Source organism: Haemorhous mexicanus, chromosome 6, assembly GCF_027477595.1.
Source record: "Haemorhous mexicanus isolate bHaeMex1 chromosome 6, bHaeMex1.pri, whole genome shotgun sequence".
NCBI classification, from domain to species: Eukaryota; Metazoa; Chordata; class Aves; order Passeriformes; family Fringillidae; genus Haemorhous; species Haemorhous mexicanus.
The window spans coordinates 53,289,631-53,305,855 of NC_082346.1; positions in this window are offsets into that span (position 1 = coordinate 53,289,631).

A 16,225-nucleotide genomic window follows, 5' to 3' on the forward strand; every position below is an offset into this window, starting at 1 on the left:
AGTGAATCCTTGAGACTCTGAGGTGCTATGTTTATTTAAGCTACTGGAGAGTAAGACCAAAAAACCAAGTTATCCTAAAGGAACTTGATATTGCTCTTCATTTTCCAAGCCTGTATCTATAGCGGCATATCATACTTATAGGCAAACATCATTCCTGACGCCCTGTGGGGGTGAGCTTGTTGCCAATTTTAGGAGCTCCCTAAACACAGACAGAACTTAGTTTAGAAAGGAGGTGTCATTTATTCTGCACAGAGTGCAAGGTGGAGGTTCCAAAAATCGAGGACACCATGGGGTAAAAAGTTACATCTTCTATGCAGTGAACATTTTGACATGAACCCGCCTATCTAATACATGTTATCCACCTCCCTAATGCAGATATACTTGTGTGACACAAAGTTCTTTCATTTATTATGCAGCTTCTATTGTAGAAGTTATCTGATGACATTAGCTATGTTTACAAAAGGTGAGAAAATTACATCAGTTTCTTTTGTAGAAGTTATCTGGCGACATCAGTTACGCTTACAAAAGGTGAGAAGATTCAGCCTGGGGACAAATAATGCGGATTGAAGACATCAAGCTCACTGACTTGGGCCATTTTGGGTATCAGAATAAACACCTGAAATTAAATTTTCACAGTAGCCCCTCCTGACTTTAGAAATTGATGCTGAGAATCAATTGTCTCCCATTTTCTCTTGACTGAGGAAAAGCTAAAACCCGGGGTAGGAGCAGCAATGTCAAACGGGGCTGATTGGTGGGAAGGCATCCTTCCCCTGCCTGCTGGGACCCCAGCGGAGCCTGTGCAGAGCTGGCGGGGAAGGGTTAAACGCGGCGACAGAGGAGAATTAATGACCAGTGTCAGGAACAGCAAACAGCATTTGAGAGGCCAATACCCCGCCGGGCACAAGCTCGACCTCTCGCCGACCCGCGGCCGCCGGGCTGCCCGAGGAGCCGCGGCCGGTGCGCGGCGGAGCTGCCGGCCCGGGGGCGCCGCGCTGCCGTGGCACTGACCTCCGGCTGGGATTTATTGACTGGCGGCTCTGCCAGCCCCGCTGGGGCCCAGGTCGCCGGTGAAAGGCGTATTGATTACACATTAGTCTGCGAGGACGGGCTGGCATCACCGGCTCCAGAGAAACGCGGGCCAACTCTCACACGTTATTAGGTTTGGCATAATTCTAAGAGGACACATAAGATGGTTTTATTTTACCTGGCAGCCGTGACATCCACTGATATAAAGGATATAATCACAGAAACTGAGTAAGATATTAATGTGGAATTTTGTTCAATAATTCTCGGAGCTCCAGGCTGGAAATATATACACTGCTTTCTAACATGTCACCATTTAATTTAGCATCCAAAACACTCTATCTATGCATATTTTCTCAATTTCTGTCAGATGAAGCTCTGTAACAAGGGCTATAAAAAATTCTGGATACAGTGACCAGAAATACCAGAAGGAAGTATAATTCTTTAACTGTTTAGTTAACTTTGCCTTTTATTTATGAAATTGTAGAGTTAGGTTTTGGGCTTTTTTTTTTTTTTTTTTTAAGACACATTGATAAATGTAGTTTAATTAACACTAATCTGTAATGTTTATTGTAAAACTGTTTTATTTACATATTTCCTTTCAATTGTGAAGTCATTAGTTAAAAAAGACTTGTTAAGCATCTGCAAAATTGAATGTGGGTGACTGTTAACAATGACAATCTTCATACTCACTGAGTTCCCAAAAAATGTGGGTTTAGAAATAAAATATATGATCTCTGTTCCAAATCACAACTCCCCTGACATCAATTTAGGTCTTAATACTAGCCTGAACTCCTACATGGTTTTAGAGAAACACCATTTAGGTGAAAAATCATTTAAAAAATTGCTATCATTATTTGAGAACAGCAATAAACATCACTCACGCTGTTTACTTTATCACTCAATTCTCAGCACAGTTTGTCAGTGCTGACCAAGGCAATGAAAACATCTAGTTAAAGAAAGAGAAAGGCAATTTCTGAAGCTTTGTTAATGCAAGCAAACAGTACAGATGCTCTTCCATCTTCCAGTCAGGGTGGGACAAACCATGCCTCTTCTTCTGCAGCCATTCCTGAGCTTTTGAGGTGCATCATGCTGGGGCAGAGGTACCTGCCTTGGGGACACCTCACTTGGCAGCCCAGTTTTCCTGTGGGGGAAGGGATAGAGCCCACAAGGCCTACCAAAGAAAAAATGTCTATAAAATTTGTCATGTGCTTTTCCCTGCCTTACCCTAAAGTGCACATTTCAGAGATAGTCCCTGGGTGAGGAGGCACAGGGGTGACTCCCAGCTACCTCAGATATACAACCAGTAGGCTCAGATTAGCCTGCTCCTCAAATCCCCAAGCCCCTCAGTAAAGATCCTTCCAGAACATATACTGAGAATAAGTACCTTTTTTCTCCTATTTTTTCAATTCATAAGATAAACAAAAGTTGGTTGAAGGAAGACAAAAAAAAAAAAAAGCCAGGTATATTTAAATGGTCTGGTCTGATTTCTCCCTGCCTTGCAGTCACTTTCCAGTGATTTAGTGAAAACAGCAAATAAAGGACCAGCTTTCCAGAAAGTTTGAATTATAGCTAATTGTGTTAAGTTAATTTTGGTCTTATTGAGCCCGTAGCACACTTTATTGATTGTAAACAGAGTAAATTTAAAAGCCAAACCATAAAAGCCTCAAGTCTACAGAAGGAAACATGATATGTATGCTTACTAGCAGCGTATTACTCATTCTAATTAAAACAAAAATAGTGTGCTAATGGCATAGGGGCCTTAAAAGGTGTTGTTCAGAGATGGTGAGATGTTTGCTTTTGACTGAATAACACAACTGAACCACATCATCAGCAACTGTTAAGAGAAATCTGGATTTGCTGGAAGGAGCATCCAGTTGTGGCTCATAAGGATCTGAACCAAGATAATGAAAGCATGAAGATTCCCCATGGTGTACTCCCTTATGTTTCATCCCAGAGCAGGAGTTCATATTGCCTGCTTTTCAATGAGAAAATTTTGACTCAAATTTTCCAACACATTTCAAGGCAACCATTCACCTAAAGGTTAATATTTATGCAAACATTTTTGGTTTGTGTGCCAGATAGAACACTTTAACACAAAATGAAGACAACTTTTCTGATCCTCATTATGACAATAGTAATTGTAGAGTTTAATATTGGAGGAAGAAGTAATTTTCCATACGTAATCCAAGCAGCACTGGGTTGCATCATTAGAGATGACAACCATAACTAAGGATGAGCAAATCAGATTCAGACTGCACCAGATAAACTGCCCTACCTCACAGCAGGACAACTCAAGATCTGTTGATAAAATTGCATGTGTAATTCTGTGCAAAACTACTAAAATGAAAGTAGGAGCCACTTTCCACAACACGCACAAAAACTTTTATTCCCCTAAAACAGGCACATAAAGGTGTTATCAACCACATCATGTCAGTGTGTTACATAGGATATAGGTGAAACATTCATCTCAGTTTCAAAAGTAACATCAGTGTCTGAAGGAACTCTTTTTAATTAATAAAAGAGCTATGGCAGGCAAGAAAATGGTCTTGTGCAAAGATGAAAATTGTCAAAGTGTTTTGTATAGCATCCAGACTTCACTAAACTTTTAATTCATTCTTTGCAATACAGCACATTGTTTTATATAAAAAGCACCAAAACATGCCATCTACCAGGAAAAAAATTCTGTTTCTAAGGCACAAGGCAAGTTCCTTCTCTGAGGTAGAAGGCTGTTGTACCACACAGGGAACAGCAATTTACCAAGGCCACTTTTCTTGTTGGTTGAAGAATGGAACATATTTGTTAAAGTTCTGCACTGAAGCAAAACATATTGAAATGATATTGTAATGATCAAGCTAACAGCGCTGCAGATTTAAATGAAAGTTTCCCCTTGTAAAAATAGGAAACACATATGAAAGGCATAATATAATTGAGCACCTCCCCCGGGCCTCAAAAAGTAAATAGACTGCAGCAAACACCGACAAACCAAGCTGATGCTTGTCCCTCACTCCTTCTGGAGCTCTAAAAGATGAAGAACATTTATATCCAAACTTCACCACATGAATCAAGAACATGCTAAAAGTTACTAATGTATGGAAACCATCAGGGAAGCACTGGCTTCAGAGCTCACATTGCCACACTGAGAGACACACAGTCTGGTCCTGCACAATAGTGCAGTACCCTGGGTAGCATCACCTGTTCTCCCAGACACGGGACAGCCACATGTAAGGCACTTAGCAGAGCACTCACTGGGTAAATATACTATGTCCAGAACTTGAACAACCCCACCAGGTGAGTCAGAGCTGAAGGGTGAGAAGAAGACATCGAGATAGATTTGCACATCCAACAACCAAATGCACTGATCTGAAAATTACATCCCCAGTGGAACTCTTCAGAGGCAGCCAAAGTGTGACACAGCTTGACCCAGCTGCCTCCAGCTGGCAAGCACATATTTAAACAGAATTAGAGCTGAATTTCTGTCCATATTTTTAAGAAATCAAAGCCTGTGAAGCCGTAGCTATCAACAAACCAAAAAATGGTTCTTCTGCAATGAAATAAAAACAAAAATTTAAAAAAAGGAAAGAAAAATAAATAAAATTTTGCATGATAAATAACTGCACAGTGTAGTGAAATTTCTATTTGCCAGTTATGAAGTTAAAAATTTTTGCTAGAATGCATCTGGGAGCTGTGAATTTAACTCTTTCAGATGGTGAGTGCTGTTCCCTTGGTTTAAAATATAACTGTCAGTAGGTAACCTGAAGGCTTGCTGTAAATCAAACCTGCACTGTATAAAAACTGTTATTTGTGTCCTAATGGGTCAAACAGAAGAGGTGCCCTCTCTAAAAGAGCTGGATACCAGATTCCCCTTTCATTGATCGAGGTTTCAACTCTGGGTGCTTGAGTTTATGACAAAAGAGTTCACAACACTGCTGGCAGGAAGTCGATAGTTTGATAGATACCCTTTGCAGTTGGTCCTGTCTCTAGCACTTTAACCACGCTTTCACTCTGACAGTTATTACTGCTGCAATAAATTCTTCAGTAAAACAAATAGGCTCTCTGAAAATGTATTAGCCCAGACAGACTATTTTACTTAATATAACAGCAAGTCTTAAACAGGTAACTACCATAGTAAATAGGCCAATATATTTAGAAAGAATCATGTGTGTGTGCGTGCATTTACAGTAAGTTACCTAAAGTTCCCTTCAGATCAGGTTGCATGGTATTTATTACACCTTCAGGTTATACTTTTAAAATTCACAGGGTAACTGACAATAGCAGAGGCTTTTAAAATCTATTTTATAAAATGCTGTAAGAATTCTCACATGGTTTGCAAAATTGCCTGGACAAGTTTGCAGCCTAAATCCTTACAGTGACCACTAGACCCTTTACTATTGAAAAACTGTACTCCTTGTACTCATGCTTGGCTTATCCTCCAGAAATCAAAGTGCTGTTGCCATTTTTTTACAAGATGCCTAATAACAAATGGCAACAGGTTCTGATTGGATCAGGCTGTGTCCAAAATTCTTCACTGGAGGCCATAGCAGTAGCAATTCACTTACTCTCCCTTTCCCTAGGCCATGTGTCTTAGGAGTCTCAGCCCCAAAGGAAATCTCTGCAGATTTTGAATTTTGAATTCTCATCAGCTGTATTTCATGGTTTCATCAAAATAGTTTCTAGAAAAATCTGCAAACATTTGTCCACTGCCATCAATAATTATAGGCAATATGAGAAAACTGTTATTGTGTTATTGATATTCTTCTGTGTTGTTTGGTTGCACTTTTTTTTCTATCTGCATTCATTAGCAATTTTCATCAAACATGTTTAATTAAATTATTATTAAAGGTAATTTGTTAGCAGCTATACCAATTTTTCTCCAGTTACCCCACAGTCAGAGAAAAACTGTCTACATACAGAACCCTTCAGCACTCCTCTCTACATCCACAGACTTTGTGTCACTTAGGGAAGATGTCTTGAGACATCTATCCTTCAAGATTAAATGCATCCCTTCTGAGTGGCAGTTGCCACAATTGAAGTAAGCATTTACTGCTAGTGCTCAGCCATGCAGCTAACTGCTCTGTGGCTGTGGCCTCTCAAGGTGTAGGACATTCATGGGGGAACACTGGTAATTTTGTTTTACCCTGCAGGCATGCAGTTTCTGGCTACATTGTGAGGAAATATCGTTGAGTCCATGCTGAGATTGCTGTGCCTGCTGCTCAGAGCTCTCATGAAATGAACTAAAAGGATAAGAGCTCTCTTGACCTTTAAAGTCCACTTATTTAGGGTGATGGATCTCCCAGACATTAAAAAAAAAAAAAAATCCCAAGCCCATTAGAAAACAAGTGAGGATTGGCTGAAGAGAATGATCAAAATTCCATCTGCTAGAACAAAGAGAAAATCTGTGTTTTAAAAAAAAGTGGAAGTGGGTTGGCAATTAAAGTTCATTTCCACAACTTTATCACTAAGTCTCCCACTTCTTCCCATTCTACTTCTGCCACAAGAAGAAGTTGAATTCTTTTCATTTCTTTGATGTCCATTCTGTTGTTGTTTTTTCAAAACCAACCTGTCTTCCTTATTACCAGTTATCAAATCAGCCAAAACATTTGCTTGTGTAAAGTATGCTGGTGAAATGACACAGAAAAAACAGATTCAGTCAAGTTCAGATATAATTCCTGGGACAATCTTTATGACCAGAAATCAAAGCAAAATATTATGAGGGGGGAAGAGGGAAAAAGTTAACAAAACCCTCAGTGTCCAGGGCTTGATCAGGTTGACTATATAGTGTTCTAAAACCGAGGTAATTTCCCAAATACTGTGTCCCTCTGTCTCAAAGAGAGTTTTTCTCTTTCCTCCACACCCACATCTCCTCAAGGAGAAGCGGGATCCACTTCCTATGAAGTTAATTCTTTATTCACCAAAGCAGAAGGTTTTTAGCCAGTAAACCATTTTGTGCACACCAACAATCATGTGAATATGCTATCTAAGTTACTGAGGTATTTGCCAGTTTAACCACTTCTGCATCTGTGCCCTGGCTGAAACCCTGAAATGGTTTGCGGAAGATTTGAAGGAGCTGTGACTGTTAGAAGTTCCACAAGAATATGACTCCACACTGGTCAAACGTCTTGTTGCTCTTAGAGATTCACAGCAGGGAACAAAAGTGATATGGCCCTAAAGGAAAAATAAACAGCAGACTCTTCTTTCAGTGTATTTATCAAACAGATGAAAATAACATCTGACACAATGGCATGGAAAGGTTTGCAACACTAATCTATTTCATTTTTCTAACAGCAGCATTTTTAGTTGCTGTATTTATCGACTGAAAGTTCATTTGAATTTAACAAGGTGGAATTCAGCTCTTTCAGTCTTGGCATAGGATAGAACGGGCCTGAACAGAACCACGAAATACTTTGCCCCCTTTTATGTTCACATAAATGGCACTATTGTTTCTGATAGTCCATACCACTTACACTGCCATGTATGCTCCAGACAGAAAGATGGAAAGCACAATAGGAACTCCTGATAAACATATAAACAGACTGAGCAGGGGATAACAAAGCAGGAAGAGAACAACCGTGCTGGGTCAAAACAAAGTCCTATCAGGCAGTGCAGCCCACAGAGGAGCTGACCATTTAAGCAGAAACAAGTAGATTTCAAATCATCAGGGCCCTCCTGGTCAATGCCCAGCTCTGAATTAATATGAAGGATAGCAGAATGGTGTGGCACAGAACCTGGGGCGAAAAAAATCTGAAATGCAGAAACCACAGACACCACCAGATAAGAAGGGAGAAAGAGGGGAAAAAAAAAAAAAATCCTGATGGCACTGAACAAGGGACTTTCCTTGTAAAACAAAAGGCCAAGTTCTACAGCAGAGGTTGGGCCTTTTCCAGCACCATTGAATCTCAAATCTGTAGCAGAATGAATGGAAGGCTGAGAAAAAGTCCACCATTGTCAATGCAGTATTTATAGAGAATAAGTTCCTGTGTAGCATGTGATGCTATACTCTGGTGTGAAAAAGGAATCTAGACTAGCATCAAAAACATCTGGTTTATGACAAGAGAAAGAATGTTACCAAAAGGAAAGGGTGTCTTAATACCCCACAACCTCAACTTAAAAAAAGACCAAAACAGTTCGATCATTACCAAATGGACATGGATGATGAAGAGTAGGGCAAACAGGCTTCCAAGACACTTCCAGTTAATACTTTCCCAGGCACCAACTGTTTTCAGTCTGGGGATTCCAGACCTGAATGTGATTTCTACATATTTAGTGATCTTCAAAGGATTTGTCTTTCATAATATTGCCCAGTTGCAGAGCCTGAACATGAGCCAGCAATGTGAGCTTGCAGCCTATAAAGCCAATTGTATCCTGGGCTGCACCAAGAGAGGAGTGACCAGCAGATCAAGGAAGGGGACACTGACACTCTGCTCTGCTCTGGTGAGACTCCACTGGGAGTGCTGCATCCAGCTCTGGGGTCCTCAGCACAGGAAGGCCTTGGATCTCTTGGAGCAAGTCTGGAGAAGGCCACCAAGATGATTCTGAGGGACGGAGCAACTCTAGTAGAATTGAGATTGTTCAGACTGGAAAAGAGTAGGCTGCAGGATGTCCTAACTGTGGCCTTCCAGTTTGTGAGCAGAACAATGAAGATGGAGGCACTATTTACCAGAGTGTAGTGACAGGACAGGGGGGAATGGCTTCAAAAGAGTAGATCTAGATTGGATATTAGGAAAAAATTATTCATTGTGTGGTTGATTATGCACTAGAATGGGTTGCCCAGAGAAGTTGTGGGTGCCTCATCCCTGGAAGCATTCAAGGACAGGTTGGGTGGGGCTCTGATCAGCCTGGTCTAGTGAAAAGTTTGGAACTAGATGATCTTTAAGGTCCCTTCAAAGCCAAGCCATTCTATCATTCTATGTTTCTATGATATTATGTCAGTCCCAGACACATCTCAGCCCCTCTCCAGTGCAACAGTATGCTCTTCCACACTCCTGTCTCCAAGGAAGAAGGTACTATTTAGCACTCTTGATTACACTAGACAGTGTGGGCAACTGGAATTTTAGTGAAGAGATGCAGTAATGGGGCTGTGTGCTTTGTTTCTCCATCAGTAGGAACTGAGGAGTAAGTCTGCAGTAACACTGCCACTGCTTAGCTTGTGCATTTAGATGCATGATCTGCCAAGATTCAGACAGTGTTTTACTTCTTCACAAAGACACAAAGTTCCTTGGAAGGGTGCACTCTGTGTACGAGGAAGCGTGAGTAGGCATGTTTGCAACTAATTGCGGCTCTTGCGCCTTTCAGACTTTCGGCCTTTTTGGACCAAGTCTCTCATTTGTTTTATACATGCATTTTGCATGAAACAATAGATTCCTACTGTCTGTGGTAGTTACTAAGTAATAATGGTGGAAATTCAATCAAATCATATGAATGGATACACTCTTCACATAATGGTTATGGTTTCCTTAACTATCCAAAACCAACACTTCATAACACAGAGCAATACTTGGAATCATCCTTCTTTTCACAAGAATTCCTTTGTTTAACATAGGAACTTGAAGCCGTTTCTGATGGATTAATTCTTGAGAATTTGATATATAGATTTAGTATTTTTCCTCAATCCTATTTATTCACTCTTGCAGAGTCAAGTTGGAAGAAACCAAGAGGAGAGTTACTAAACAGATTTTCCCCTGTCACTAATATTTCCTCTTGTTTTCCTTGTCTTGTCCTGTCCTGCTTGCAGAAGGCCAGTGCTCCAATTCATGCTCTTGCCCTGTTTTCCCAGTTGGACACAAACTTTGCAGTTCACATCAAACATCAGCATATTGATTTTTCTTTTCTTTCCATGAAGCTTTCTCCATTCAGTCACGTTGCTGCAGAAAACCGGACCTTGGCTCTTTCCCCAGCCACACTGGACACATATTTGCTGACATGTCGTTTCAATTAGACTACCCAAGAGCTGCACAGAAACAGGAAACCACTCTCAACCTCAAACCAATCCAGACACCGGAAACCAGGGGTAGACAGAAGTGAGCTGCAGTTTCATTAACAGCAGTCAGAGCAGCAAAAAGCAGTACTTGCAGAAGGACAGCAGACCTTGTGGGGAGGTATGCTGTTCTGAAAGCCATTAGTTAAACTCACGAGTTAAATCCTTCCTATTTTGCTGTCTCAGATCCATTTCAACTCACAAAGTTAGCACTAGCCATCAGTGGCTAGGGGTTCATCTTCACTGAAGTCACACACAGTAACAAGTTCATTGCAATGAAAGGACACACAAGCCTCTTCAGGTCCTCTTGGCACTGTAGCCAGACCATTTGGGAGCTCAGTGAGGAAGAAACATAAGCAGCCACTGAGAAATATACAGCTGTGGCTAGACAACTTTTTACTGAACTAGAATGTCTCATACCTGACTTAGCTTTCAAGTAGCAAAACCACTATATTACACTGCCTCCTGGTATGCAGATATACTCTGAGAGATGAACAGGAATACTTGTGAGGAAATCACTGTCATTCTCACATAATCATCTCTAGTGGGTACTTCAACCAAGAAACTAAATTTGGCATGTAATATACACAAAGTTTATTTTTCAAAATAGACAATTTTCAACCTAAGAAAGCACCTCACTGAAAATTTTGCCAAAAAAACACTGCATTGCTAATTCTTTTTCTGAAGCAGTGTATTTAGGGAATATATATATATATATATATATATATATATATATATATATATATATATATGTAAATAAATTCTAAGTATTGTTTCTGGTGGACTGCAGATCTGGCAAGATTGTGTTGCAACCTAAGAACAGATGTCAGTGATGATACAAGTAGTAGAGCATGGGAAGCAAGTTTTTAAGCATTGCTTAAGAAAAGCAAAAGATGCATAATTGGAGTGATGTCTTCATTATCAACATCCTTCCACCTGACAGTCTGTGGACACACTGCAAACTAGTATGATTTATCAAGACATCAGGAGTGGCACAGCGTGCTAGCCCCTCCCCTGGCTTTGGACTTTGGAAGTCTGGTCCCTGATTGCTTGTTTGACTCATAAAGTAATGAATGCTGTTATTTGCTTGCTGATGGATGGTCTTTAATACATAATATAACTTATAACTTGATTAATATAAAGTATAATATTTGTATAATAATATGTATTATTAAGTATAATGCAACCTTGACACCCAAAGCAGCGGAGGGAGGAGCAATATCTTCATCTTGACTTACAGCCATCAGTTCTGTGGTACAGACTGTGCAAGGCACCCCAAAAGGCACACTCAACTCCCAGAAGTCTTCACCATTCTGCAACAAAGATTACTCTGTCATTAGCAGCCATGGGGAGCTTTAGCTGCACAGCAGGACCTGGATGCAGGCCTAATTCCATGGTTTGGATCACAATCCAACAGGTATTAGAGATGAGAGGCCATTCACAAGGACCACATTTTTTTTTTCTGAGATATGTAGCCAGACTGGCATCTAGTGGGATTTTGAAATGTGCCTAGGAGCCTAACTGGATTTCGGAAACCCTCTTTTAGCACTGATCAACAGTTTTTTGGTGGCTAAAATCTTCCAGGCTGGCACGTGGTTTTGATTTGTAGTCAATCTTCTGCTAGCAAAGCAATTCAAATCTTAAGTTCCAGTTCTTGTTTCTCTCTACTTGATTTGCTTTTTTATTTGGGAAAAAAAAAAAGAAAAAGGCTGTTTTGCTCTTGGACAGAGCTAGGAGTGGCAGCTGAATGTGATAAACAGGAGACAAATGCATCAGCTAACAGGGCTTTTTTTAGAAACTTCAAGTATCACTTGAGAGAAGATTTGGCACAACATGTTTTTATACAAGTACCACGTGTTGGATAGTTTGGTGTGATTATGTTCTCAGCAGACATGGAGAGTGACAATACATGCTTTACCTCTCATTTCACTGGGAAGATAGCCCTCCAGATGACATGACAGCGCTGATGTTGTTGATCATCTGACACCCAAATGATAATTTAGAGAGACTTTTATTGAGCTGACCTGTGTCACAGAATGACATTAAAGCCTATTGGTTATCGCTGTTTCAATGAAGAGACTTAGCCTGACACAAGTGTCTCAGGATTATTGAGTTTAGGTAAAAATATTGAGTACTTTGATGATGGTTCATCTTCACATGCAAATCAGATGGAAAAGAAAAAATGTGGTCATAACTAGAAACACAGAAAAAAACATGGATACTTGGTACGTATGCAGAGACCATCCAGTTGTAAATTATGTATTTCTTCTAAGCCCTTTATTCAATTAAACACCCTTCAATTGCCAAGAGACAGTCTGCATAAGATTCTTGTGTTGAGAAATAAAAGCAATTAAATTGTTTTCTTTTCTTTTTATTTTTATTCATAACAATTTAAGTTGGTTTTGGTTAGGAAAAAGTTTGTTCACCAGCATTTTTGTTAAAAGTATCAGTTTGTGTTTGCATCTCTTGATGTGGGATGTTATATTAAATTATTCATTTTTACAGAATGGAAATTAATTATTGTGTATGAAATCCCAAACACATATGGTCACAGTGCTGGTTAGATCTGCCTCCTGCTATGCTTTAGAGATTCAAATTTGGAGGTAGTATGTTATTTTCCATGCCAAGACCACCTATGGTTTTCAAGATATAAGTATCTGAAAATTAGCATTTTCACACTGAGCACTTGTTCCAGCTTTATTATACATTGACGACTACCATCTTGTAGCTACATGCACTAGAAGGGATGTTAGCAATCTATAAATGTAATTTAAGTTCTTCAGAATTTCACTGACTGACTGCATTTTCTACATCTACCTTTAGCACCATGTAACATCAATCTCTTCTTTTGAAATCTCTCAGAATGCCTTTTGACTGATAGCAGTGATTGGCATTAATTAATTTCAAGGGTCAGTTGTGAATGATTGGTTTGTCATGGTCGAAGACTGAATTATATACGATCAGGAGAGCGTGCTGAAATGGTCAGTCAGTCAGTGAAAATCAAAGAACATAAGTTCAGATGGAAAACAATTCACAGCTCTGTTTATGAATGCAGCTAAGACACTTTACATTTGAAATTAAGGGGTTTTGGTCTTGAAGCTGCTCTTAAGAAAATAGCCCAATCTCTAACTGAATTTTTGCCAATAAAATGGATAAAAAAAATTCTATTTCTCTCTGTGAATGTCAAGAAAAGTCCTACTAAAAAGTTTCAGAAAATCTGTTCTTTATTGCATATTTGTAAAATAAAATAAAATCAGATCAATTTCTGTTAGTATATAATAAACTTCTATTTCTTAACTCTTCATTTATGCATCTTCATATTTGCTATCTAAAGCAGAAAGATTCCAGGAGAAGCAACAAAAAATAATGATCCCTGTTGTTTTTTGGGGGGTTTTTTGTTGTTTGTTTTGTTTTTACTCTACATTCTCTTTTGCTTCTGCAATTTGTAGCTAAAGGGAAAGTGGAAAAAAAATATTATTAGAACAGAATATGTTTGAGGGAACAAAATCTTTTTCCAGAAAAAGGGTCACTCATGATTTTTTGTTAACCTATTTGTTGATAAAGGTTAATCTTGAAAGCATTCTAATCAAAAACATCAATGAAGGATCATTGTGAGCAGCTTTTAGAACAGTGTAGTAAATACTTGAACTCATATGTCAGTACTTATGGGAACTTATGGAATAGCCATATTGGGGAATATTTAGTAGATAAGTATTTATATCTTAGTAGATAAGTATTTAGAAACCTACTGACTGCTGATGGCCAAAAGGGTAACTCAATTTACTCAGCTTAACATCTCAATTGGTGATGGTACAGATGAACAATTATTCAATAACAATATTATGAAAAAAAAAAACAACAACACAATTTTTTTACTCATTTTATGTATCTTACAAGCATTCAAGTCAGAAAGATGCAACATTTATCAATCTATATAAAGTCTTGATTCACCATCTGATGTTTCATGGCACATTACTAATACTGAGCTCATCAGTACTAGTTCTCCTGATCTTATTCAAGTTTTACATTATCAGTGGTTTCAGTCATAAATGACAGATTCAAGAGAATTCTAAGATAAAAATTTCACTAATCTTTATTTAAATGGGCTTCATTTGTTTGTATAATGGCAATTCTAGTCATATCATTGCTGAGAACACTCTATGTTCTAAACACAATCTCCAGGCTAAAACTCCATTAGAAGAACACAAAACAGTTTTCTAGTACATCTTGTTGACTATAAGATGGTTCTATGAAGCAGGATCTTTTGAGAATAGTAAAGTCACCATTAACTTGCCACAGAAATGAGAATAGTCCAGTGAAGTGCAAAATTTCACAATATTTCACTCTCAAGAAGCCATATGAATGGGGCCTATGACAGTGAGTGGCACCTCCTTGTTCTCGAGATTGTCATGGTACACTAATCCAGCATTGTTTGTAATAAAAAATTGTAAGTACGATAAATGCCAGCTCTTCCCATCTGCTTCTCAAATCGAAACAGATCCAATTTCTTAAAGGTGTTGAGCCAAAAGTGGACCTTTTGTATTTGTAAACTAAACTGGATATAAATTGTTTTATTTCTATTGTTACAGTTATAAATTATTTCCTTTTTAGTTTTAAAAACATAGAGACCACTGTCATCATAATAGTGTCATAATACAGGTGTGTTTCATAACACAGGTACATGGTTTTTGTTACCAACAAAGCTGGAAGTGGGTGTTATTTATTAATCAAATAGCACCTAAAGTTCCAGCCCTGTTAAGTTTTCAAACAGACTAGGATCTGCACAATTATAGTACTTCCAATCTGTGTATGGAAACCATGCCATCAATAATCCCACACATTTAGAATATTCAGTAAATATCAAACTTCTGTTAAAGAATCAAAGATGGACAGCAATGCTGAAAAATATGGAATGAAGAGAGAATCAGGATTGCAAATCATCATGGATATCAGTGATAAACGAGGTGAAGAAAAGTTAATATAAGTAAGCAGTGCTTTTTCCCCAGTAAAGTTGATAGAAAACCAGTCTTCCTTTCAAAAATAGGGGGTATATAATTTGTACCAGGCAATTCTGTTCTTGAGACCTCTTATATACATTCCAAAATATTTAAAACTCGTGAGACCCCACCTGGAACATGGCACCCAGCTCTGGGCTCCTCAGCACAAGAAGGACAAGTACCTGTTACAGTGAGCCCAGAGGAGGGCAATGAAGAAGATCGGAGGGATGGAGCACCTCTCCTACAGAGACAGGATGACAGAGCTGTGGTTGGTTAGTGTGGAGAAGAGAAAGCATTGGACAGACCTCTTTGTGGCCTTTTAGAACCCTAAAAAGGCTTAATAAAAAGAGACACAGAGACTTTTTATACAGGAAGACAGTGGCAGGACAAAGAGCAATAATTTTGAACTGAAAGAAGGCAGGCTTTGATTAGATATTAGCAAAAAATTTTTTACTCTGAGGGTGGTGAGGAACTGGAACAGGTTGCCCAGTGAAATTGTGGACAACCCATACCTGGAAGTGTTCAAGGCCAGGCTGGATGGGCCCAAGCAATCTGATCTAGGGAATGGCATCCATGTCTCTGGCAGGGGTTTTTGAACTAGGTGATCTTTAAAATCCCTTTCAACCCAAATAATTTAATTCTTCCATGATTCTACTGAGCAGTATGAAAAACCATGGTGATGAACACATTAAAAAATACCTGAGAGAGGAAAAGAGAAATAGGCTGATAGAAAAGTAACAAGGTCACATGGCATGAATCCACAGTGATGTGCACTGGGTGACAGCTGGTACCTGGAAGCATGCAATATATTGTTAGGCTTGTTTTTTTACCAGAAAGTTGGTGTATTTCCAAACATTGGTGAAAAGCAGAAACACAGAGATTGGGTCAACCTCCCACAGTTCACATCTGATCCATTGAGAGTAGGATTAATTGTGCTTGCCATAAATACTCATCTATTGCCATGTAAACTGATGGCAACATATATAAACAAAAGTAGCTGTGTGTCAGTCATTTAATCAGGTGTCACAACTTTATTAATTTAGTATGTACACAAGGACAGAAGTTTTCCAAGGAGAGTGAAATTTCTGATAGGGTAGGTGTATCTCTGATTTTTTTTTTCTTTTCTCAAGAGAAAATAACCCTACTTTAGACCCTCACAATACTAGTGAAGTAGTTTAACAAAACATCAAGCTCTGCAGGAAGAATGATCAGGCATTAGGTAGTGATCACA